Source organism: Otolemur garnettii, unplaced genomic scaffold, assembly GCF_000181295.1.
Source record: "Otolemur garnettii isolate 467f Iridium unplaced genomic scaffold, OtoGar3 scaffold00029, whole genome shotgun sequence".
In the NCBI taxonomy this organism is placed as follows: domain Eukaryota; kingdom Metazoa; phylum Chordata; class Mammalia; order Primates; family Galagidae; genus Otolemur; species Otolemur garnettii.
Window position 1 is genome coordinate 17631912 of NW_003852424.1, and position 24029 is coordinate 17655940.

General features: G+C 48.5%; 1 protein-coding gene across 2 annotated transcripts in view; it reads left to right on the plus strand.

The window, feature by feature from the left end:
- The first annotated feature begins 946 nt into the window (after positions 1–946).
- The window catches only part of KDM4B (lysine demethylase 4B), a 155763-nt gene continuing 132680 nt past the window's right edge, over positions 947–24029 (plus strand). For both annotated transcript variants that reach the window (XM_003788769.3, XM_012804561.1), the window contains exon 1: positions 947–1060. The gene's annotated coding sequence lies outside the window, so the exon portion shown is untranslated. The remainder of the gene's footprint in view (positions 1061–24029) is intronic.

Genomic DNA, 24029 nt, shown 5'->3' on the forward strand with positions numbered 1-24029 from the left:
TCACTATGCTGAGGCACAGGGCCAACCCCTTTACGAGCCTCGTTCCTTTGAATTTTTGTGTCGCACCATCACATCCATTACTCAGGGCAAACAGGCTCGGCGCTGTTCCACGGTGGAGGCCACACACAGTGAGGCATGGGACACAGATAAGCTCCCGGTCAGGGAGCTCCGAATGCGCACTTTTCCATACGTTAGGGAACTCGGGGAGAAGGCACCTAACTTGCCCCTTTGCAAAGGTTTGTTGATTGTGATGGAAATTGGCCTGCCTGGAGTGTGGGGCAGTTGACGCCTGACGTTACATTTCTCCTGCTCTCAGTTATTTGCAAAACAGATTGCGTTGAGAGCTACGTTTCCTTAGCTGGGCATTTTGCAAATTAGGGAACGCTACGCCCAATTGCAGGTCACGGGCCTCGAACCCCATCTTCGCGCGTCTCGGTTGCTGATGTTGTGCCGGGTTTCACGTACTCAGCCGCGGCCTGATAACCAGGGCGGGGCCCGAAGAGGGCAGTGATTGGCATTCGCTCCAGCCAGTCCACGCCTCAGGCTGACGCTGCAAGCCAATACCTGCTTCCCTCTGTGCGGTAGTAGGGCGGTCCCCGAGGCGCCCTTGTCAATCCGAGGCCCAGCCTCCGTTGGGTTGGTAGTGGCCGCCTTGGCTGGCGTGCGCCTTCGCAAATGAGAGCGGAGCCGGTCAGCGGACACGTGGGTGGGCGCCGGCGTGTCCCTACTGGTTAGCCAATGAGGAAGCGAGGCTGACTTTTGCGCCCGCCCAATCACGGCGCGCGATGGGCGGGCCGTGCGGTGTTGATGGGACCGGCGGAGGGGAGGGGCGGAGCTGTCAGGGTTGACCAATGGGTGAGCGGGCGTGGGCACGGCGGCCAATGGCAGCCGGGGCGGAGCTGGCGCGGGGTTTCATAAGGCCCCCCCCCGGGAACTAGCGGAGGGCTCGGCCGCCAGCAACCGAGCGGGGCCCGGCCCGAGGTGGGCTTGGGAGGGTGAGACGCCGAGGGCAGGGGAGCTCGCGCCGCTGCTCCGGACAGGGCCGCGCGCGCCGCCTCAGGTGAGCCCGCGGGGAGGCCGCCCGGCCGCGTCCGAGCGTGGACCCTGCCGCCGTCACCGCCATGGCCGCCCCCGCGCCGTTGCTTGGGGCTGCGGGCGCGCCCGGGACTCGAGGCCCAGGCCTCGGGCGCGGCCTGCTCGGGCCCGGCCGCCGCGCTTTGTCCGGGCCGGTGAGGCGGTTGGGGGCGTTAACCGCCGGGGCCCGGGGCGCCCGCTGTCTTTCGGGAGGGGGCGGCGGGGCCGGACAATGGCGGGGCGCGCCCAGGGGCGGGGGCGCCCCTTCCTGGGCCCGGGTCGCGCGGAGGGCTGGGCCCAGAAGTCCCCCGCCTGGCCCCGCACAAAAGATGACTGCGTGGGTGGCCCTGGGCCCTGTTCTTTTATTACCGAAAGCAATCCTCATAATAATTAAAGAAAAAAAAAAAGCAAGAAAGAAAAAATAAATAAAAGACCCCAGGCCCTGTGTAACACCTGCGTTTCCAGCCCTACGGGCACGGGAGGAGCTAATGGGGAACCTCCCGGCGTGGACGTCCAGGGCTATGCCCCGAAATACCCATCGTTGTTCCCAGCCCCCTCCCCGAGTCAACCTGCTGTGCAGTCGTGGCTTCCAAACTTGCCCCCATCCCGTGTCCCTGAACCTCCTAATAAGCCTGCAATTTGAATTTTAAACAAATTTTATCTATTTGCTATGCAATCGCAGTTTCAAGGCGCGCCCCCCTCCCCCTTTCAGCCTGATCGCCATCTCGAAGGAAGCCCCCTTCTCTGTATAAATGGTTTGAGGAGTTGGTCCCAGTGTGACCCCTTTTGCTGTCCTCGCGTGGATATCCCAATGGGAGCTGAGGACTGATTCTTTCTGAAATGTACTTGACCGGGGGTTTACCGGGGTTGGGTCTGTCGGTGCTCAGTGGTTGGGATATATTAGGCAGAATGGGGTCTGTGCCTACATGGACATGGTGGAAGGTTTCACAAGGGATTCTCCCTCCCGCCCCCCACCATCCGTGCCCTTGGGGATTGGTAGAGACGTAGACTGCTTTTGGGAGCGTCTCATCTGTGTGGTTGGGAGAGGTTGCTTTTTTTCTAAATAATTCAGTGGCACCTGGTGAACTGTTTCTTAAGTTGTGAAACTAGTGAGAAGGTGGTTCATCTTAGTGAGCCCAGTGAACCTGGAATATGTAAAGAGTGTTTTCCATGTGTTTCTACTAGCAGCATTTATTTAGCAAACTCCTTAAGGTCCCAGTAGGTGCCAGTACTGTCTTAGGATCAGAGGGTAATTGGGGTGAATTCTGGGGTTTGGTATCCTTCCCCAGCCCTCTCTCTTACCAGCCATTTTTAAATGCCCCATGCTCCTCAAAACCGCCCCAGCCGTAGACAGACTCACTGGATGACTCTTATGGGCTTTTTTTTTTTTTTTGAGAGTCTCTATTGCCCAGCTGATAGCAGCCTCAAACTCCTGGGTTCAAATTATCCTCCTACCTCAGCCTCCTGAGTAGCTGGGACAACAGGCATGCACCTACCACCACATCTGGTTAATTTTTCTATTTTTGGTGGCAATGGGGTCTTGCGCTTGGCTGAGACTGGTCTCAACCCCTGAGCTCAAAGGATCCTTTCTCTTGGGCCTCCTTGGGCCTCCTAGAGTGCTGGGATTATAGGCGTCAGCCACTGCCCCAGGCCTTTTATGGGCTTTTATCACAGTCTTGCAAAAGCTAATGACTCCCCTAATTCTCAAATAATAGCTTCCTTACGAGCCATCAGTAGGGTTTTCCAGCAGATTGGGTCAACCTTTTCTTGCCACCCTGCAGAAGCAGTGGCCATCCTCTCTCCCCTTGGCAGTTTATTTTTTGAAACTCTGAAGGACATGGAGTCAACTTTTGATTGTTTGTGTCAAGGATTTCCAAAACTTGCCAGCCGCCTTTGCCCATGTCTTATTGGACGCTTGACAGATCTTGGTCCTTTCTCTTTGTGTTGGGGACACCAAGATGGTCAGACTGTCCTGGCCTGGAGGAGGCCACTGCTGGGGAAGAAAAGGGGTGGTGATTTGGTTGCACAAATGGTGTTTGTGTATAGCTTGCTTTGGTGTTTTGTGTGGAAGTGTGTAGTTGCTGTGGCTTGAAATATATTCAAGTCTTAGTAACAAATGATTTTTTTACATTTTCTAATCTTTTCGGGGAGGAGGCTGCTAAGGGGACAGCTACTTAAAGGTACTCTTATTGGTCCACTGTACAGTACTCCACCTGGCCTTTATTGCTCTTTGCTTGTTTGTAGAAAGGGTGCTATCTCACCCTGCAGGAGATGCCAGGGGGTATTATCCTCTCTGCCCCTCTTTCCCACCCTGACCCCTCTGCCAACGCCTTGATTCCTAACTTTCCTGCCACTTCTGCTGGTTTCCTGCCCTGCCTCCTTCCTACTCTCAGCCCTGGGAACCTCAGTCCCTGGGAGCCCATCTGCCCACGATGGGCCTTGGGCTGCGCTTTTACATTCACCTAGCCTGGAGGTGTTGAGTTTTAAGTGCCAGGCAGGTAGAGAGGAAGCCTTAGCTCCAAGGGGCTTCTCGTTTAGTGGGGGAAAAGATGAGGCGGGTGCCCCAGTGTATGGTCACAGCTGTAATGGCTCCCCACTCAGGGAGCCAGCAGGACTGAGGGATGAGGGACTGAGACTTGGGCACAGGAACATGTCTGGGTGGCTTTTTTCTGCAGGTCTAGAAGCAAGGTGTGACCTTGGGCCAGTCACTTGCTCAGGAACAAAGCTGGGTAGGGTGCACTAAACCTTTCCAAGTCCACTGGTGGGGACGGGGTGGAGAGCAGGTGAACTGTGGGCTGGAGGCTCTGCAAGCCTGTGCTGGTGACACATCGCTGCTGTCACCACCAGCCTCATCCTAGGCACCTGGCTGGGCTCCATTGACCTGTCACATGGCTGCACAGTAGGGCCTTCAAACAACACAATTCTTCCTATCCTACCCCAGGGGCCACTGCCTCTTGGCTAGGATGCAGGATGTAGAGAAGGGGCTGAACCCAGGCTCCAAGTGACCTGGTGTCCTTGGCAGATCCTGGGGTTGTCTTCCATTCCATGCTCTGAATAGGCTTCGGGATCTGAGAGACTTGGGTTCATATCCCTCCTCTGAGGTGGTTCACTTCATTTCTCTAGTCCTCACTGTCCTCATCTGTTAAATGGGTATATTGAGTGCACCTCTTTCTCTGGTGACTGTGAGGATAAAAGGAGATGAAGCCTGCACAGTATGGAGAGCTCTGTTTTTGGAGCTGCTTCATTGAGCCTGACAGGTCTCTTAGCCTCTGCCCTGTCCACACTCTGGGTTGGGCCATTCCCTGTGGCAGTGTGGGGTACTGAGTAGCAACCCAGGCTTCACCCACCAGCTGCCAGCAATACTCCCCAGGCATGACAACCAGTTGTCCCCTGGGGAGCTTAGTCACTGCCTGAGACTTGGCCTTCTGCCCTGAAGCAGCCAATGTGTAATCCGGACCCCAGTATACCCCAGGTTCTCATTTCCCTTTATCCCCCTCCTCATCTCCACAATCATGAGTGGCTTGTATTTATGAGCTGCATCCTATCTTATCCATACTCCCTGGCCTCTCTGTCTAGGTCCTTGGTGACTGTCCCACTCCCCGCCCCAGCTGGGAGGGGAGGAGCTGCCTGCAGCATGCCCATGCACCCCTGCAACCTCAACCTTATGTTGAGAAAAACTAGGTGTCAGGTGGAGTTCTCCTAGGGCCTCTGAACCCTTCCAGGTCCCTGCCCAATGGCTGCCCAGAAGTGGCACTTCCCCACCCTCCCAATCCCTGTACCCTGGATCTGTTGATTTGCTGAACAGTTTTCTTTAAATCTACTCAGGATGACTCACTTCTTTGAGCTTGGCTTCTTCCTGAGCAATCATGTACCTGACGTTGTGGGATGTTAATGTGCTGGCTGCAGACATTTACTAATACACATTAACAGGAGCTTAACTGCTATATTAAAGAGAAGTTTATATCACCTCAATACTAAGACCTGAGTGGATCAGTGAACAGATTATTTGTTGCTGTTGTTGTTGTTGGATGAATTGATTTTCTAGTCTGCTCCTTGCCTGTTCTGGGATGCCTTTCTTTGTTAATAAGGTGTCCCAGCAAGTCTGTCAGTTTTCAAACCCAGTGCCTCAAGGAGCTTTTAAAAATGACTGGCTAGGGATGGGGAGAATCTCTAGCTCCGTCTTGGTTTTTCTCTGAACCTAAATCTGCTTTGTAAACAATAAAGTCTGTTTTAAAGAATTGAATAGCAGGCTCGGCGCCTATAGCTCAACCGGCTAAGGCGCCAGCCATGTACACCTAAGGTGGCGGGTTCGAATCCCCAGCCCGGACCCGCCAAACAGCAATGACGGCTGCAACCAAAAAATGGCCGGGCGCTGTGGTGGGCGCCTGTGGTCCCAGCTACTTGGGAGGCGGAGGCAGGAGACTCGCTTGAGCCCAGGAGTTGGAGGTTGCTGTGAGCTGTAATGCCACAGCACTCTACCCAGGGGGACAGCTTGAGGCTCTGTCTCAAAAAAAAAAAAAAAAAAAAAAGAATTGAATAGCCAAAGGAGTGAAAAAAGAAACCCAACAAAAAAAATAGTCCTCCCCTGCTCAGAATCTGTTAGTGGTTTTCCTTTTGCCCTTGGAAAAAATTCCAGACCCCTTCCTGTGGCCACTTGCTCCATCCTTTCTGGCCCTGTCTTCTCTGCTGCTCATCCCTGCTGTAACCACCCCACCCGCCTGCTCTTTCTGTCTCAGGACCTTTGAGCTTGCTGGCCACTCTGTCAAAATGGTTTTCTTTTCCTCCCAGCTGGCTCAGGCTCAGAGAATCCTTCCAGCCACCCTCCCTCTCCCATCCTGCTTCCTCTTTGCATGTGACGCTATCAGAAGTGCATATTAATCTGCTTATGTATTTGTTGTCTGTCTCATCTAACAAGGGGGATTGGGAGGGAGAAATGGGGCAAGAGGAGCTTTTCCTGCAAATACAGAGTAAATATTTTTGGCTTTGTAAGTCAGAGGTCTCTGTCTACCATTCCACTTTACCATTGTAGCAAGGAAGCCCACGTGGACAATATCAAAATAAATGAGTGTGCTTGTGTTTCAATTAAACATTATGAGCACAGAAATGTGAATTTCATTCAATTTTCCCATCATGAAATATTTTTCTTTTTTTGATTTTTTTCCCCACCCAACCATTTAAAAATGTCAAAACCATTCTTAGATTGCAGGTTGTACTAAAACAGGTGGTGGGCAGGGTTGGACCTGTGGCTGCAATTTTCGAACACCTGTGCTAGGGTGTGAGCTCAGTGTAGAGGGCAGCTCAGGGCACATGATGGAGACTCAGCGAAGTTTGTTGAATGAATGAATTTCTATCTTTTCCTACCTCAAAGCGTCTAGAGGCGTACTCTAAACTTAAAAAATGGGTCACAGGTCGTTTCAAGGGTTATTAAAATTGCAGGGAATATAAGAAAATGTTGTGGGGACATCTGCCAAAAGAGTCTCACTCTGAAGGAGGAAGAAACCAGATGTAAGTGAGGAAGAGTGCTTGGCTGTGTGGGATGCCGACTTTTTCTTGCCCTTTCTTGTGGGATTCTTATGGCAGCCTTTCTGTAATAACTCCCTGGTGTCAGCAGGGTGTACTCAATCTGAGGAGTTTGTTGAGACATGGCAAGAGAAGAGAGTTTGAGAGGAAGACAATATTTCACAATGTTTTTATTTTGTGAGCATCCAAGTCCTCCTCTTCACCAACACTAGCATCCCTGTCAGAGGGCACAGTGTAGTTGAAGGAGGTAGTTTCTGCTGTCACCTTGAATGACAGGTGGCTTTGGAAGGTGTGAAAATACAGCTTTTGAGGGATGAGTGAACAAGCTCCAACAGCCGCCAGTCAGTCAGTGGGGGAGTAGGGGATTGGGCCTGGCAGCATTTCCTTTGTCTTTCTCTTCTCCCTTGACTTTTGGGAATAAAGACTGGCTGACACATGTTTTTTAAGCCCTTCTGGTCTTTGGTGACTTGGGTTTGTTCCTGTCCCAGGAATGATCTGACTTGTCAGGAGAGTGTACTGTTAATTTATGGTCATGCTTTCTTTGATTGAAATAAACAGTCTGGAGTGGGTTGCTCAGAATTTCTTGTCTTTTAAAAATTCTTTTTTTTTTTTGCTTGTCTTTTGGTCTCTCTTTGCTTGTCTGTCTCTTTCTCCTTCCATTCCCTTTTCTCTTTCCTTTTCCTTCTCCCCCTCAGCCTTAGTTGTCTCAGCAAACATTGGGGGATTGATGACAAGCTTGTGTTGAGCCATCTTTGCCCCACCAGTGGGCTGTGCCTTTCAGTGGTCGAGATCCCAGAGTTGTTCTGGGACTCTAGGCTGTGATTGTGTTTGTTCAGTGAACAAAGAGTAAGAATCCCACGATAAGCTGTTGGCTGCCATACTCAGAGTGAAAAAATAACTCGTGTAGACCTAGGTCCCATTCGCCAGTACAGGCAATTGCAATTGGATTTTTCAGACAAACCTGTACAGCTGGCTTTAACAATGGAGCTGAGGTGTAGCAGGCAAGGATGTCTCCCACACAGGCTTCCCTCTGTCTTCACAGTTGGACTCAGAGGTGGCACTTTCCAGGTAGGTAGGGTAGAGGTGAGCCTGATTTTGTTTTTGTGGCTGCCTTAGTCTTGGGGGTGAGAGGGTAGAGAGAGAAGATTTGTGTAAAGTAGATTCAGAATTGAGCTTTATGTGGGAAGAAGTGCAAGGACAGGTCCTAGGGGTCCCTTTTGATCCCCAAACCAGGCAGAAGCTACCAGCAGGCACTGAGTAGCCCCTGACCACAGCGGGAGGGAATAGGCTGTGCCCTCTGCTGGGGCCCAGGACCTGGGACCTTAGTACAGCTGTGCAGTCTGGGAACTAGCTGTCCTGGCCTCCACTCAGGGCAGCCTTTGACATGTTGGCTGGATATCCCTGAGTGAGAGGATGGCATACCTGGGCCCCAGGATACAGGCAAGATCCTGGCCAGGCTGCTGGACCTGAGAGTCACATCATTTTGCTGTTGGCCCCTCAGCTGTACTGGCTTCTTCAACATCCTGCTGTGGCTCCACATCTTTCTTTCAAAATCTCATCCATCAGAAAGAAAGGGCCCTAAGCAGAACAACTTCCTATCTGAGTCAGGCTGCATGGACCTGGTTATCTTGGGGATGAGCAGAGAGAGGATTGCTGCCCCTGGAATTGGAGCTCTCAATTCCCTGCTTTTTTCCAGCTGCTGCTTCTGGGGATGGGAAGGGAGGAGGTGGAGGAGCTGGTTCTGCTGACACCCTTTAGAATATGAGGCATCTTATTCTATTGTCCCTGGGTTGGAGTTGGTGGAAGCCATGGAATTTTCTTAGCTCCCTCTGGCCAGGGGCTGCCTACTTATGCCAGGGACAGAGCAGAGCCTGTTTCTAAGCCAGAGTCTAAAGGCAGGTTCATTCAACAGAAAATTTGGCTCCTATGGAAGGAGAGGTCAGCAGTTAGCAGGGTCAGGGCTAGGCGGATGTGTGGCCACCAGTAGCCTGGGCAGTGTAGCCATAGTGACACACTATACTCTGGGTCCCTCTGAGTGTATTTGCATTTGTCCAGCTCAGGATAGCAGTTGTCAAGCTTGTGTTTGCCCAGCCAAGGACTCGGGGAGACCATATGACCAGTGTCTTCTGCCAGTAGGGGCTCAGACCATTACGAAAGGAGATGGAGTATCCTGAGGTATCTCTGGAGTCATTCCCTAAACCGGCACAGTCCTGCACTCAGGGTCTAGTTGGAAAGTCTCTTCCAAATCACCAGGAAGAGGTGTCTGACAGCTGCCCAGCCACTGGCTGTGGTAGGCCAGACAGATCCTGAATTTTCTAGGATACCCCCCTAAAAATGACTGCCCTGTCTTTCTTTAAATGTATTTTTTATTCACCTATAGTTTATATACCATAAATTCATCCTTTCAAAGTCTATAATTCAGTGGGGTTTTTTTTTTTGAGGCAGTCTTATTCTTTTGCCCTCAGTGAGTGCTGTGGCATCACAGCTCACAGCAACCTCAAACTTTTAGGCTTAAGTGATTCTCTTGTCTTAGCCTCCCAAGTAGCTGGGACTACAGGCCCCTGCCAGAACATCCGGCCATTTTTGGTTGTAGTTGTCATTGTTGTTTGGCAGGCCCAGGCTGGATTTGAACCTGCCAGCTCTAGTATATGTGGCTGGCACCTTAGCTGCTGGAGCTACAGGCGCCGAGTCAAATTCTACATTTCATCACCCCAAAGAGCAGCCCTAAATCCATCAGCAGTCACTCCCTCGTTCTTTTTTTTTTTTTTTTCAGTTTTAGTTTGCCACCCTTGGTAGAGTGCTATGGCATCATAGCTCACAGCAACCTCAAACTCTTGGACTCAAGCAATCCTCTTGCCTCAGCCTCCCTAGTAGCTGGGACTACAGGTGCTTGCCACAATGCCCGGCTATTGTTTTTTTCTGTTTAGCAGGTCTAGGCTGGATTCAAACCCACCGGCCCCAGAGCATGTGGCCAGCACCCTAAGCAGTGAGGTACAGGTACCCTGTCTACCCCCTCATTCTTTCCCCCTAGGTCCTGGCACCCATGATTCACTTCCTGTTCCTGTGGATCTGCCTGTTTTGGACATTTCACATAAATGGAATCTCACACTATGTGTCTTTTTGTGTCCACTTCTCTCACTGAGCATGATGTCCTCAAGGTCCATCCACATTGTAGCCAATGTCTTTGTAGCCTCTTTCCTTTTCATGGCTGAATCATATTCCAGTGTGTGTTTTGTCCACTCATCTGTTGATGTGCATTTGGGTTGTTTCCAATTTTACCAGCCCCATCTTTTTCCCCAAACCCTTGCAGAGTTCCAGAATTTCAGCGCAGCAGCATGTAGACCACTTGACTAGCCAGCCCTGGGGACATAGACAGCATGGAAACACTTTGTCAGGATGCACAGCAGAGTTGGGGTGGCCTGGGTGAGAATGGGCTTCAGAGTGTGCTCAGGCTGCTCTTTGTGGGCACAGGGTCTATATTTCAGGGGATTATTGGTGCATCTGGGTCACTGTCTTCATCTCTCTGTGCCTCTTCCTCCTCCAGCCTGAGTTAGGCAGGGTCCCACATAGGTACTGTCAACCCAGCTTCAGCCACTGGGTCCATTTGAGGGACCCATCAGTACAGCTGGTAGGACCTCCATGTCTGTACTCCATGGAACAGTGTGGCCCTGGCTAACCACAGTTCTAACTCCTCTGTCTCCTGTGCCTTGCAAGGTCACTTCTTGCTAGGCTGGACCCTGGAGTTCCCTATGGCCAGAGGCCCCCAGAGCTGTCCTATCTCTCCCTGTCCCATTGCTGGTATCTAAGAGCTGCCAGAACTTGTGAGAACACCCACAGTCACTTGTCTTACCTAGAGCCCCTCCTGCCAGTTGGACCTGCGAATTTGAAAGTTTCCTGCGAGTTTCCTGGTCTCCCCAGTAGGGTAAGGGCTAGGTGAGCTGTCTCTTAGGAGGCAGTGACCAGGTTGTAAGTGTGGACATGGAGCCTGTTGGCTGCCCAACAGTCTTGCTGATGGATTGCAGCCCCTGCTCAGGTGTCCCCCAGGTGGATAAAGATGTGAGTGCGTGCCCTTAACTCTTCAAGGAGAGTGCTGTCACCACAAGGTGCAATTTGGGAGTGCAGTTGGATTTTCCAGGGACGCCTGTGATGTGGGGCTGGGGGCTGGAAGGGTGGCACAGCTGTAGTGTTATACCTCTCTCCACCAGCTTCATGAGAGTTTTCTCTGCAGACAGCGATGGGAGGGGGTTATAACCTGTTCTTCCCAGTAGCAGACATGGGTGGCCTGGAGTATCCTAGGGAGCCACAAAATCTGCCAGTACACTGGGGAAGGTGCTACAGGGGCACTCACCTGAACACTACCCAAGTGTCTAGTGATGAAGTGGACTCCTACTTCACACCGTAGCCAAAAGTTTACCCCATACGGTCAGAGATGAAAAGGTGTGAGCTACAAGTACAAAGCCTCAGAAGAAAACCTGAGTGTGCATGTGCTGGCAGTGATGTCCAGTGAAGACACAAAGTGAGCCCCATGTGTAATTCTGCATTTTCTAGTTGCCATGTTAAAAAAATAGATTCAGGTGAAATTAATTTTAATAGTGTGTTTCATTGAATCCATTGTACCCTAAATTTTATCATTTCAACATACAATCATTATAAAAACCACTAATAAGATACATATTTTAGGCTGGGCATGGTGGCTCATGCCTGTAATCTTAGTATCTGGGAGGCTGAGGCGGGTGGATTGTCTGAAATCATAGGTTAGAGATCAGCTTGAGCCAGAGTAAGACTTTGTCTCTAAAAATAGCTGGGTTTTGTGGTGGGCATCTGTAGTCCCAGCTACTTGGAAGGCCAAGGCAAGAGGATTCCTTGAGCTCAAGAATTTGAGGTTGCTGTGAACTATGGTGCCATGGCACTCTACTGATGGTGACAGAGTGAAACTGTCTCCAAAAAAAAAATTCATATTTTACTCTCCCCCCCCCTTTTTTTGGGGACTAAATCTTGGACATCCAGTGTGTATTTCACCTTAGAGCTGGGCCCACACAGCCTGTCATTTGGAAAGACTGCTGCTGGGGATGAGCTAAGCACTATGTTGGGCTTGGGAGACCAACTCTGGGTAGGGTTGCCTATTCTTAGTAGACCAGGTTCCCTGGTGGGTACAGAGGTGAGAGGGAGGAAGAGCTCTTAGGGCCCAGAAGACCAGGTGGCCAAGGCTTTTGTGGAAGTGGTGGGAGCTAAGACAGTTCTTGAGGGGTCAGGAATGTTCACCTCAAGAAGGACAGGGGCGGGCAGCGCCTGTGGCTCAAAGGAGTAGGATGCTGTCTCCTAAGGGACTCTTGGCAGTGTCTGGGGACATTTGCAGTTGTCAGGATTTGGGAATGCTTCCTGAGGGGGTGAATGGAGGCAGAGACACTGCTTAGCACCCTGCAGTGCTCAGGACAGCTCCATCCCAGAGAGTGCTCTGGCTCCAGTGTCCTCAGTTCCCTGTAAGGAGAGAGACGCTGATCCACACCTCTGCTTGGGCCCAGGTGAGCCTTGTAGGTCACAGCGACAGTTTTTCTCTGGGCTTCTGTCTTTCTTGATTGTGAATTGGGGTTTTGCGATAGAAGGTCCTAAAATCCAGCTCAGCGCCTGTAGTGCAAGTAGCTAAGGTGCCAGCAACATACAGCAGACCTGGTGGGTTTGAATCCAGCCCAGGCCTGCCAAACAATGATGACAACTACAACCAAAAAATAGCCAGGTGTGGCAGGTGCCTGTAGTCCCAGCTACTTAGGAGGCTGAGGCAAGAGAATTGCTTGAGCCCAGGAGTTGGAGGTTGCTGTGAGCTCTGATGCCATGGGACTCTACCTAGGGTGACAGCTTGAGGCTCTGTCTCAAAAAAAAAAAAAAGTTTCTAAAATCCTCTGGGTGTAGTGGTTCACACCTGTAATCCTAGCACTCTGGGAGGCTGAGGTGGGTGGATTGCTTGAGCTTATGAGTTCAAGACCAACCTGAGCAAGAGTGGGACCCTGTCTCTACTAAAAATAGCCAGGTGTTGTGGCAGGTGCCTCTAGTCCCAGCTACTGGGAAGGCTGAGGCAAGAGGATCACTTAAGTCCAAGAGTTCGAGGTTGCTGTTGGCTATGATGCCATGGCATTCTACTCAGAGCAACAAAGAAAGAGAAGTTTCTAAAATCTTTCTGCATTCTAAGGTAGCTGAAGATTTTTATGCTGCTCTTCTGTATTTGTGGTAGGAAGGAAAGGAGTGATCAATGTGCCTATGAGGCATCTAGGACTTCTTTATCGTCATGGGGCAGTGGGCAGGTTGGATGGGGTTCTGTGGTCCAGGAAACAGGAGCAGGTGTTTCTGGGGGAGGGAGTGTCAACCTCATGCCCAGAACTTGGAGACCTGTACCCTGTCCAGCCTGTTCCGGATGCCTCGTCAGGTTTTCTGCTTCAGTGAACTCAGGGCTTACCATGGAGTGACATGTCCAGAAAACCCTGTTCCTCAGCCCTTAGGAGGGCTAGAGTGCAACTGTGGGTCTTGGAGATGGATTTCTCTCTGTGGAAAGCATTTGCTTAGGTGTTGTGCCCCTGAGCCATTGCCTGGCTTGGCACAGGAGTCCTTGCTGTGGCCCCCATGACATGGTGTGCCTGGTGCTGCTGTCAAGGAATTAATAACATAACTGGGGTTGCCATGAAACCCAACGTCTCTGTAAATTAACTTGGCCTTTAGCCCAAAAAAGGGCTGCAGAGTTTGGGATCTGCTAGGTCATAGTGGCTGTTATCCTAATAAGCTTTCTAGAGGGATACTCATTAGAATAATGATTTATTTTATGCCCTAAAAATAAGCAATTACAATGACATACAAACACATTGTAAAGGTCTCCTGCAATCTCTGGTAGGTTTCCCATGTCTGTGCTGGAGCCACAGGGGTATCTGTGTGCTCCTGGGGTCCAGGGTCAGCTGGGGGATGGTAGGGATGCTTTTCTTGCTCTGATAGGCAAGTACTTCTGGGTGGGGACCTGTGATATTTCTTGTGGCCAGCAGACAGCCTGGGCCTACCCCAGGTAGGGCTCAAGCCCTATCATTGGAGGGCTTGAACCCAAACCTGCATCCTGAAGGGTAAGAGGTGGGTGTGAGCAGGGCAGGGGGGCTGGTGTACAGGTGAGGCTTAGGTGGTGACTGGAGAACTGGGCCTGCTAGAGCCCCACACTTGCCTCCATCTGCCTTTCCTTCTGCTCTGCTGGGGATGGCAAACACACACATACACACACCCTTGCAGGGCGCCCCCAAGGGCTGAATTGGTGTTCCAATAAAAATTTTAGGAACTTCTATTGCCTCTGAGGTCCCACTGAGAATGTTTATTCTCCAGGCTAGTGGCTCTGCATTCATCCTAAGTGTGGGCTCAGGGCACAGTCTGGGAACATCAATTCAGCCCTTGGGGGTGCCCTGCAAGGGTGTGTGTCTGTGTGTGTTTGCCATCCCCAGCAGAGCAGAAGGAAATGAGGCATAAGCCCCCTCTCAAGACAGGTCCCTGGGTACAGGATAGGCCTGTGTCCTTACCTGTCTCTGTGTTTATAGTGCCAGGTGAGATACTAAGGAGTTAGCCAGGAACAAATGAAGACTAGGGAGAGTTGTGATTAGTGCCTTGAAGGGTGGTGTGTCTCTGACTGAGTGGACAGGGAAGGACAGAGACCTGATGGCTGCCAAGGTGTCAGCTCCCAGACAGGAGCACTGCAAAGGGAAGCACACATACCAAGCATAAATGCCTTATAGTCTGTGTGAGGGTGAATAGGAGGCTGGTGGGACTGCGATGAGGGACAGGCCTGGTAAAGGCAGGCAGAGCCCTTTGGAGGCTGCTGATGCCAGAGATTATGTTTTATTTTTTTCTTTTTTTGAGACAGAGTCTTGGCTCGGCGCCTGTGGCTCAAGCGGCTAAGGTGCCAGCCACATGCACCTAAGGTGGTGGGTTCGAATCCCCAGCCCGGGCCCGCTAAACAACAATGATGGCTGCAACCAAAAAATGGCCAGGTGTTGTGGCGGGCGCCTGTAGTCCCAGCTACTTGGGAGGCTGAGGCAGGAGACTCGCTTGAGCCCAGGAGTTGGAGGTTGCTGTGAGCGTGATGCCATGGCACTCTACCCAGGGAGATAGCTTGAGGCTCCGTCTCAAAAAAAAAAAAAAAGAGACAGAGTCTTACTATGTTGCCCTTGGTAGAGTGCCGTGGAGTCACAGCTCACAGCAATCTCAGGCTCTTGGGCTTAAGTGATTCTTTTGCCTCATCCTTCCAAGTAGCTGGGACTAGAGGTGCCCACCACAATGCCCAGCTATTTTTTGGTTATAGTTGTGATTGCTATTTGGCAGGCCTGGGCTGGATATGAACCTACCAGCTCTAGTGAATGTGGCTGGCGCCCTAGCTACTGAGCTACAGGCACTGAGCCAAGATTATGTGTTTTAAAGACCTCTCTGTGGCTGTCTAGGGTGAAAGTAGGGAAACCTTTTAGGAAATTTCAGTGTTATCCAGATGAGCTATAACAGGGGCTCAAAAGGAGGTGGCATGGTCTGGATTGGGCCAGGAGGACTGGGCTTGGGGAGGGTTTAGAGGCAGACCTGCTTGTGGATGGACTGCAAGGGAAAGAGTCAGTGTGGCCTCTAGGTTACAACAGCTGGTTTCAAGTCCTGCTTTAGCCACTTTCTTCCCAGCTACGTGGTCGTCATTCAGTGAGTGCAGGGATGCCAGGCCCAGTTTCTCCCATCCTCTCACAATACAACCCTATAGCCCTGCTGAGGCCAGATATATGGGTATTTCCCCACCACCAAGCAAGCCAGCACTTCTGCTCATTTTGCAGTGGACACCAGTTGGGTATCCTCTATCAATCCCTGGAGGTAGCGTTGGATCCCACAGGGTGAGGGCTCAGTCCCACAAGACTGCCCTGCACTATTGCTGCCTGTTGCAAGTCTCAGGTGGTTTTACCTGTGCTTCCAGGGGACTGGTCATAAATTATAGTTCTCATAACCCCCTCTTTGGGTTCAATTAATTTGCTAGAATAGTTTACAAAACTCAAGGAAACACATTTATTGGCGTTTCCAATAAATCTGTATAAAATTCTTATTATAAAGAATTTTAATCTTTATAATAAGAATTTTATGGCTCTGCATCTATAGCTCAGTGGCTAGGGTGCCAGCCACATACACTGGGGCTGGTGGTTTTGAACCCAACCTGGGCCTGCCCAACAACAGTGACAACTACAACCAAAAAATAGCTGGGCATTGTGGTGGGCACCTGTAGTCCCAGCTTCTTGGGAGGCTAAGACAAGAGGATTGCTTAAGCCTAAGAGTTTGAGGTTGCTGTGAGCTGTGATACCACAGCACTCACTGAGGGCAAAAGAATAAGACTGCCTCAAAAAAAAAACCCACTGAATTATAGACTTTGAAAGGATGAATTTATGGTATATAAACTATATGTGAATAAAAAATACATTTAAAGAAAGACAGGGCAGTCATTTTTAGGGAGATATCCTAGAAAATTCAGGATCTGTCTGGCCTACCACAGCCAGTGGCTGGGCAGCTGTCAGACACCTCTTCCTGGTGATTTGGAAGAGACTTGCCAACTAGACCCTGAGTGCAGGACTGTGCTGGTTTAAGGAGTGACTCCAGCTTCTTGGGAGCCTGAGGCAAGAGAATCTTGGGCTTAAGCCCAAGAGTTTGAGGTTGCTGTGAGCTGTGACACCACAGCTCTCTACTGAGGGCAACATAGTAAGACTGTCTCAAAAAAAAAAAAAAAAAAAAAGAAAAGAATTTTACATAGCTAGGCATTGTGGTAGATGCCTGTAGTCCCAGTTACTTGGGAGGCTGAGTCAAGAGAATCACCTAAGCCCAGGAGTTGGAGGTTGCTGTGAGCTGTGACCCATGGCACTCTACCGAGGATGATAAAGTGAGACTCTGTCTCTAAAAAAAAAAAAAAATTTTTACAAAAATAAAAATGGGAAAACTGAGCAAGAGGATCACTTGAGGCCGAGTTAGAGGTTGCTGTGAGCTTTGATGCCACAGCTCTTTATCCAGGGTGTCAGTTTGAGACTGTTGAAAGAAAAAAGAAAATTTACAAAGGATACAGGTGAAGGAATATTGAAGGATGTGGAGAGCAAGCTTCAGAACCCTCTGGAACCTCCAAGTGTTCACCTATCCAGAGCTCTATGAATTCAGTCCTTTGTTTTTTATGGAGGCTTCATTATGTGGCATGATTGATTAAACCATTGGCCATGGGTGATCTGCTCAGTCTTTAGCCCTCCCCACTCCCTGTAGGTACATGGGTGGGGCTAGAAATCCCAGCCCTTTAATCCTGTCATGTACTTTCTGGGGACCTGCCCCAGTCTGGAAGTTATCCAGGGGCTATGGCAGTTAACTCATTAGCATGCAGAAAGATCACTTTGGAGATTTCCTAGGATTTTAGGAATTGTGTGGTAGGAAACAGGATGAAGACCAATATGTGTTTTGCAGTATCCTTTTGCTGGTGGCTTCACATTTCTCTGAGTCTCAGCTTCCTTGTGTGAGTAGTATGTGGTGGATGATGTGGGGATAACTGTTGGAAGGGCTGCTGGGAGTGGAGCTGAGTCCTGGTGTTAGGGTTAGCAGGGAGCTCTGCAAGTGGTCATGTGGCCAGGCTGTGGACCCTTACCCCGGCCTGGGTAGAAGCCACTGGGGTGCTGGTTCTTGCTTCTCTGAGGATGGGCAGGAAAGGCTGGACCATGTTCACTTGTGCTGTTGGTAGTTGCATTTCTTCCAGTATTCTTCCTTGTTAATCACTATTGGGAAGAATGAGGCCCTTAGAGCTGGAGCAGTTCATTTCCACCCAGGGACAGGGGCCTGGAAAGGGAGAAACTTGTGTAGGACTTGGGTGCCCGAGGCTCTGGTGACATTCTTTGAGTCAGGAGTGATTGAGGATTCTGCCTTGAAAGGAGTTTCAGCCCTGGCAGGATGTTTTGCCTGGGTCTGGAGGCAAAGTGGGAAGGAGGGGCTGAGTGAATGGGCAGAAGAGGCCAGGCCAGAGAGCTCCTTCAGAGGTCATGTGTCTTAGGCACCTCTCACAGTCTGTGTTTTTATTTTTATTTATTTATTTTGAGATAGAGTCTTGTTATGTCGCCCTTGGTAGAGTGCTGTGGCATCACAGCTCACAGCAACCTCAAACTCTTGGGCTTAAGTGATTCTCTTGTCTCATCTTTCCAAGTAGCTAAGGCTACAGGTGCCCACCACAACGCCCAGCTATTTTTTGATTGTAGTTGCCATTGTTGTTTGTCAGGCCCGGGCTGGGTTTGAACCCGCCAGCTGTGGTGTGTGTGGCTGATACCCTAGCCACTGAGCTACAGGTACCGAGCCACAGGCTGTGTTTTTAATACTGTGATTATTAAAGATGGCCTGGGATAGTAGGTGTCCCTTTCAGGAGGTCTATGTGGCACTAAGCCTGTTCTGCTTAGCCCTCTACTCATTATTTTGGATAGGATAGCAGATGAGATGGTCTGCAATTTCAGTGATGAAGCATTTTGAGGAATATTTATAAACCTGGATGGAGAAGACACTTGTTAATGTGGTATTTGCATTGGGTCCCTTTATTATTTTCTAGAATTTCTTTCTTTCTTTCTTTCTTTTTTGAGACAATCTCAAACTGTTGTCCAGGGTATAGTGCTATGGCGTCACAGTTCACAGCAATCTCAAACTCTTGGGCTTATGCGATTCTCTTGCCTCCGCCTCTCATGAAGCTGGGACTACAGGTGCCCATCACAATGCCCAGCTTTTTTATTTTTTTGGGACGAGGTCTCACTCTGGCTCAGGCTGGTCTCAAACTCCTGAGCTCAAGGCAATCCACCGGCCTCGGCCTCCCAGAGTGCTAGGTTTACAGGTGTGATCCATCGTTCCTGGTCTACTATAAACTTTTAATTTTCAGAGACTCCCAAGAAGTTGCAAAAATAGTATAGAGAGGTCTCACCCAGCTTCCTCCCAACAGTTTATATAATCTCGGTACGTGGTAAAACTAATTGACATTGGCACAGGGCGCCACAGATCTTACACCTCGAATGTTAGTGTGCATTCGTTTATTATGTTATGTCTTTGTGACATTTTATCACCTGCACAGATTCTTGTAACCACCATCACAGTCACAGTGCAGGACAGTTTTACAATTGCTCCTAGGGCCTGGCAATCACAGATCTGTTCGCCATCCCTATAATCTTGCCCTTATATGCTAATATTACTTTCCAATTGTTTTTCATTCTATAAGATGGATAGTAGTAGTAATGTCTCATCTTTCAGTCCCGATTTTAGGGATTTCAGTGTTTTTTTTTCTTGATCAATTTACCTCTGTTAGTTTTGTTTATCTTCTTGAAGAACCAACTTTTGGTTTAATTGACTTTCTTGTTTTCTGTTTTATAAATTTGTGCCCTAATCTTCCCTCCTTCCCTTCCTTCCTTTTGCCTGCTTTAGGTTCAGTACGCTCTTGTTTTTTCCATTGTCTTAAGGTAGATATTTTAATTAGATGATGATTAATATTTTGTGATCTTTCTTGTTTTTAAAGGTAGGCAGCTGTAAATTTCCCTCTAAATATCACTTTAGCTGCATCCTGTAAGTTTTTTGTTGTGTCTATTTCCATTCACCTGAAAATATTTTCTAATTTCTCTTGTGACTTCTTCTTTGACCTCTAGATTATTTAGGAGTGTGTTGTTTAATTCCCACATATTTGTGAATCTCTAAATCTTCTTCTTGTCATTGATATCTAACTTATATTGAGGTTGGAGAACCTACTTTTTATGATATGAATCTTTTTAGTTTAACAGCATTTATTTTATGGTCTAACAGTGTCTATCCCAGAGAATGTTACATGTGTACTGAGAAGAAAGTATATTTTGCTGTTGTTGGGTAGAGTGTTCTGTAGATGTCTGTTGTTTTATAATGTTGCTCAAGGGTTCTCTTTATTTTGCCTAGTGGTTTTATCTATACTGAAAGTGAGTTATTGACATCGCCAACTGTTATGTTGAATTGTCTATTTCTCCTTTCATTTCTGTCAGTTTTTGCTTCATGTATTTTTTGGGTCTGTCACTAGGTGCATATATATTTATAATTGCTATATCTTCTTGATGGACAGACTCTTGTTTCATTATAAAATGTTACTTTATATCTCTAGTAAAATTTTGTTTTAAAGTCTATTTTGTCTGATATTAATGTAGTCACTTCAGCTTTCTTTTTTTTTTGAGACAAAGCCTCAAGCTGTCACCCTGGGTAGAGTGCCTTGGTATCACAGCTCACAGCAACCTCCAACTTCTGGGCTCAAGCAAGTCTCCTGGCTCCACCTCCCAAGTAGCTGGGATTACAGGCACCTGCTATAGCACCTGGCTGTTTTTTGGTTGCAGCCGTTGTTGTTGTTTGGCAGGTTTGGGTTGGATTTGAACCCGCCGGCTTAGGTGTATGCGGCTGGCGCCTTAGCCACTTGAGCCACAGGCGCTGAGCCCCCATTCATATTTAATGTCATTTTTTATATAGTTGGACTTACATCTTCCATTTCCCTGTTTATTTTATGTGTCTTGTCTTTTTTGTTCCTTTATTCCTCCTTCACTGTGTTCTTTTGCATTAAGTGCATATTTTCTAGTGTAACATTTTATTTCCTTTAATGATTGTTTTTGCTATGTTTTTGGAAATATTTTCTCAGTGTTTGCCTTAGGTCTTATCCTATACATCTTAACTTCTCTGAATTGACTTCACATTCCCAATGTTATTTGAAGCAAATCTATGCTGATTATCTTAGAACTGTGCTTAATCAGGGTTTTTTTTTGTTTGTTTCTTTTGAGACAGAGTCTTACTGTGTCACCCTCAGTAGAGTGCTATGGCATCACAGCTCACAGCAACCTCAAACTCTTGGGCTTAAGTGATTCTCTTGCCTCAGCCTCCCAAGTAGCTAGGAGTATAGGCACCCGCTGCAACACCGGGCTATTTTGTTTTTTTTGGTTGTTGTTGCAGTTGTCATTGTTGTTTAGCTGGCCTGGGCTGTAGTGTTTGAACCTGCCAGCCTCAGGGTATGTGGCTGGCCCCATAACCACGGTGCTATGGGTGCCGAGCATTTTTTTTTTTTTTTTTTTTTTGGAGACAGAGTCTCAAACTGTCACCCTGGGTGCCAATGGCGTCATAGTTCACACAACCTCCACTCCAGCTCAAGCAATCCTCTTCCCTCAGTTTTTCTATTTTTAGCAGAGACAGGGGTCTCACTTTTGTTCAGGCTGATCTCGAACTCGTGAGTTCAGGCAATTCAACTGCCTCAGTCTCCCAGAGGAGACTCCCAGAGGAGTGCTAGGATTACAGGCGTGAGCCTCCATACCCGGCCAGCTTAGCTACTTAATCAGGATTTCACTCAGTCAATTAAATGGTGTAGATTTCCCAAGGATGCTGAATGGTGCGCTTCTTTTGCTCATTGCTTCTCATACTCAGTGAGATAAATGTGTCACAATCCTCTTAGGACCTGTGATTGTCAAAACTGTGTGCTTTGGTGTCTTAGGAGTGGGGCTGGAGGTGGGGCACGGTGGCTTATGCCTATAATCCTAGCACTCTGAGAGGCCAAGGCAGTTGAATTGATTGAGCTCATGAGTTTTGCCTGAGCAAAAGCGAGACCCCGTCTCTACTAAAAATAGAAAAACTGAGGCAAGAGGATCGCATGAGCCCAAGTTGGAGCTGGTTGTGAGCTATGATGCCATGGCACTCTACTCAGGGTGACAGCTTGAGACTCTGTCTCAAAAAAAAAAAAAAAATTAGAAAAACTAGCCAGGCATGGTATTGGGCACCTGTATTCCTAGCTACTCAGGAGGCCAAGATAAGAGGATCGTTTGAGCTGAGGAGTTTGAGATTGCTGTGAGCTATGATACCATAGCACTCAATCCCAGGGTGACTGAGTGAGACTCTGTCTTGAAAAAAAAAGGAGTGGGGCTGGAAAGGATGCTGAATTCTCTGTCCTCACTCTGTGATTTTAGCCTCTATCTCTCTTGCCTCATTGAAGCTGACTAGTTTGTGGCCCTGATCCTGAACTGGACTCCAAATGTAGATCAGTGTGTCATGCCCACTTAGAGGCAGGTCTTTAGGTTTTAAGGAGTTCAGTATAAGAAAGCCATGAATCATCCAGAAATAACTTTCCAAGGGCCACCATGGTGATGGAGCTCCTTGCTTGTTGGCCATAACCCTTTTGGCTGAGAGCCTAGGACAGTGTCTGTAATGGTGTTCAGGATAGCAGAGATCCAGAGCATCAGGTGTAGACAGAGCAGGTACCTCTCTGGTCACTGACAGAGTGAGTAGCCACAAAGTTCTGGATTGATTTATTTGATGCTTTCAGACAGCATTAAGATACTGATCAGAGCTTTGAGGAGCTTGTTACATTTATTTTCTAGCTTTATTTTTTTGAGACAGAGTCTCAAGCTGTCACCCTGAGTAGAGTGCTATGGCATTATAGCTCATAGCAACCTCTAACTTGGGCTCATGCTATTGTCTTGCCTTAGTTTTTCTGTTTTTAGTAGAGATGGGGTCTTGCTTTTGCTCAGGCTAGTGTTGAACTCATGAGCTCAAGTAATCCACCTGTCTCAGCCTCCCAGAGTGCTAGCTAGGATTATAGGCATGAGCTACTGTGCCGGGCCTCTGGCTTTATTTTTAAATAACAGTTATATTAAGTATAATTCATAAGCCACACAAATCACCCTTTTAAAATGTACAATTCAGGCTTGGCGTCCATAGCTCACTGGTTACAGTGCCAGTCACATACACCAGGGCTGGCAGGTTTGAGCCCGGCCCAGGCCTGCTAAACAACAATGATGACAACAACAACAACAAAAATAGCCAGGCATTGGGGCAGGCACCTTTACTCCTAGTTGCTTGGGAGGCTGAGGCAAGAGAATTGCTTAAGCCCAAGAGTTTGAGGTTGCTGTGAGCTGTGACACCACAGCATTCTACCAAGGGTGACATAGTGAGACTCTGTCTCGAAAATAAAATAAAATAAAATGTACAATTTAGTGATTTTTAAGGTATTTACATAGTTGTACAACAGCCATTACCCCTGTTTACTACTTGCAAATATTCTATCACCTCAAAAGGAAGCCCCGTCCCCATTAGCAGTCACTCTCTATCCCCTCCCCAGCCCTTGGCACCCCCTCATTTCCCATCTCTGTGGATCTGTCTGTTCTGTACATTTCATATAAATGGAATTTCACACTGTGTGTCTTTCTCACTGAGTACGATGTCCTCAAGGTCCATCCACATTGTTGCATGTATCAGAGCTTCATTCTTTTTTGTGACTGAGTGCTATTCCATTTATGGATAGACCACGTTTGCTTATCCATTCTTCTATTGGTGGATATTTGGACTCTTTCCACTTTTTGGCTATTATGACTAATGCTGCTATGAACATTTATGTATAGCCACTTGTTATGTGGCTATTACATGTTCGTTTGTCTTGAGCAGGCATCTAGCAGTGGGATTGCTGGGTCCTCTGCTAACTCTGTGTTTAATAATTTTTTTTTTTTGCGACAGAGCCTCAAGCTGTCACCCTGTGCAGAGTGCTATGGCATCACAGCTCACAGCAACCTCCAACTCTTGGGCTTACGTGATTCTCTTGCCTCAGCCTCCCAACTAGCTGAGACTACTGGCGCCCACCACAACACCTGGCTATTTTTTGGTTGTAGTTGTCGTTGTTTGGTGGGCCCGGGCTGGATTCAAACCTACCAGCTTTGGTGTATGTGGCTGGTGCTGTAGCCACTTGACACATAGCCTACATTACTATGGCGCTGAGCCATCTGTGTTTAACACTTTAAGAACCTGCCAAATTGTTTTCTGAAGTGGCTATACCATTTCCCAATCCCACCAGCAATGTAGAAGGGTTCCAGTTTTGTTTTGTTTTATTTATTTATTTATTTATTTATGACTGTATCTTAGTTTGTTGCTCTTGATACAGTGCCATGGCATCATAGCTCACAACAACCTCAAACTCTTGGGCTCAAGTGATCCTCTTGCCTCCACCTCTCAAGTAACTGGGACTACAGGCACCAGCTACAATGCCCAGCTATTTTTTTAGAAATAGGGTCTTGCTTTTGCTCAGGATGGTCTCAAACTCCTGAGCTCAAGCAATCCACCCTCCTTGGTCTCCCAGAGTGTTAGGATTACAGGAATGAGCCACCGTGCAGGCCTGGTTTGTTATTTTAATTTGAATTGGTTGGGAGTGAGTACCACCATCATTTTGGTGATGATTCAACATGTGTAGGGAATATGTGTCCCCTTTTCACCTCTTGTCTCCCCACAGAGTGCCAGTGAGCTGCTGGAGGTTCAAGGCTAGTTCTTTTTAAATACTCTTTTAAATACCTCTCAATATGGCTCGGCGCCTATAGTTCAACCGGCTAAGGCACCAGCCACGTACACCTAAGGTGGCGGGTTCGAATCCCCAGCCCGGACCC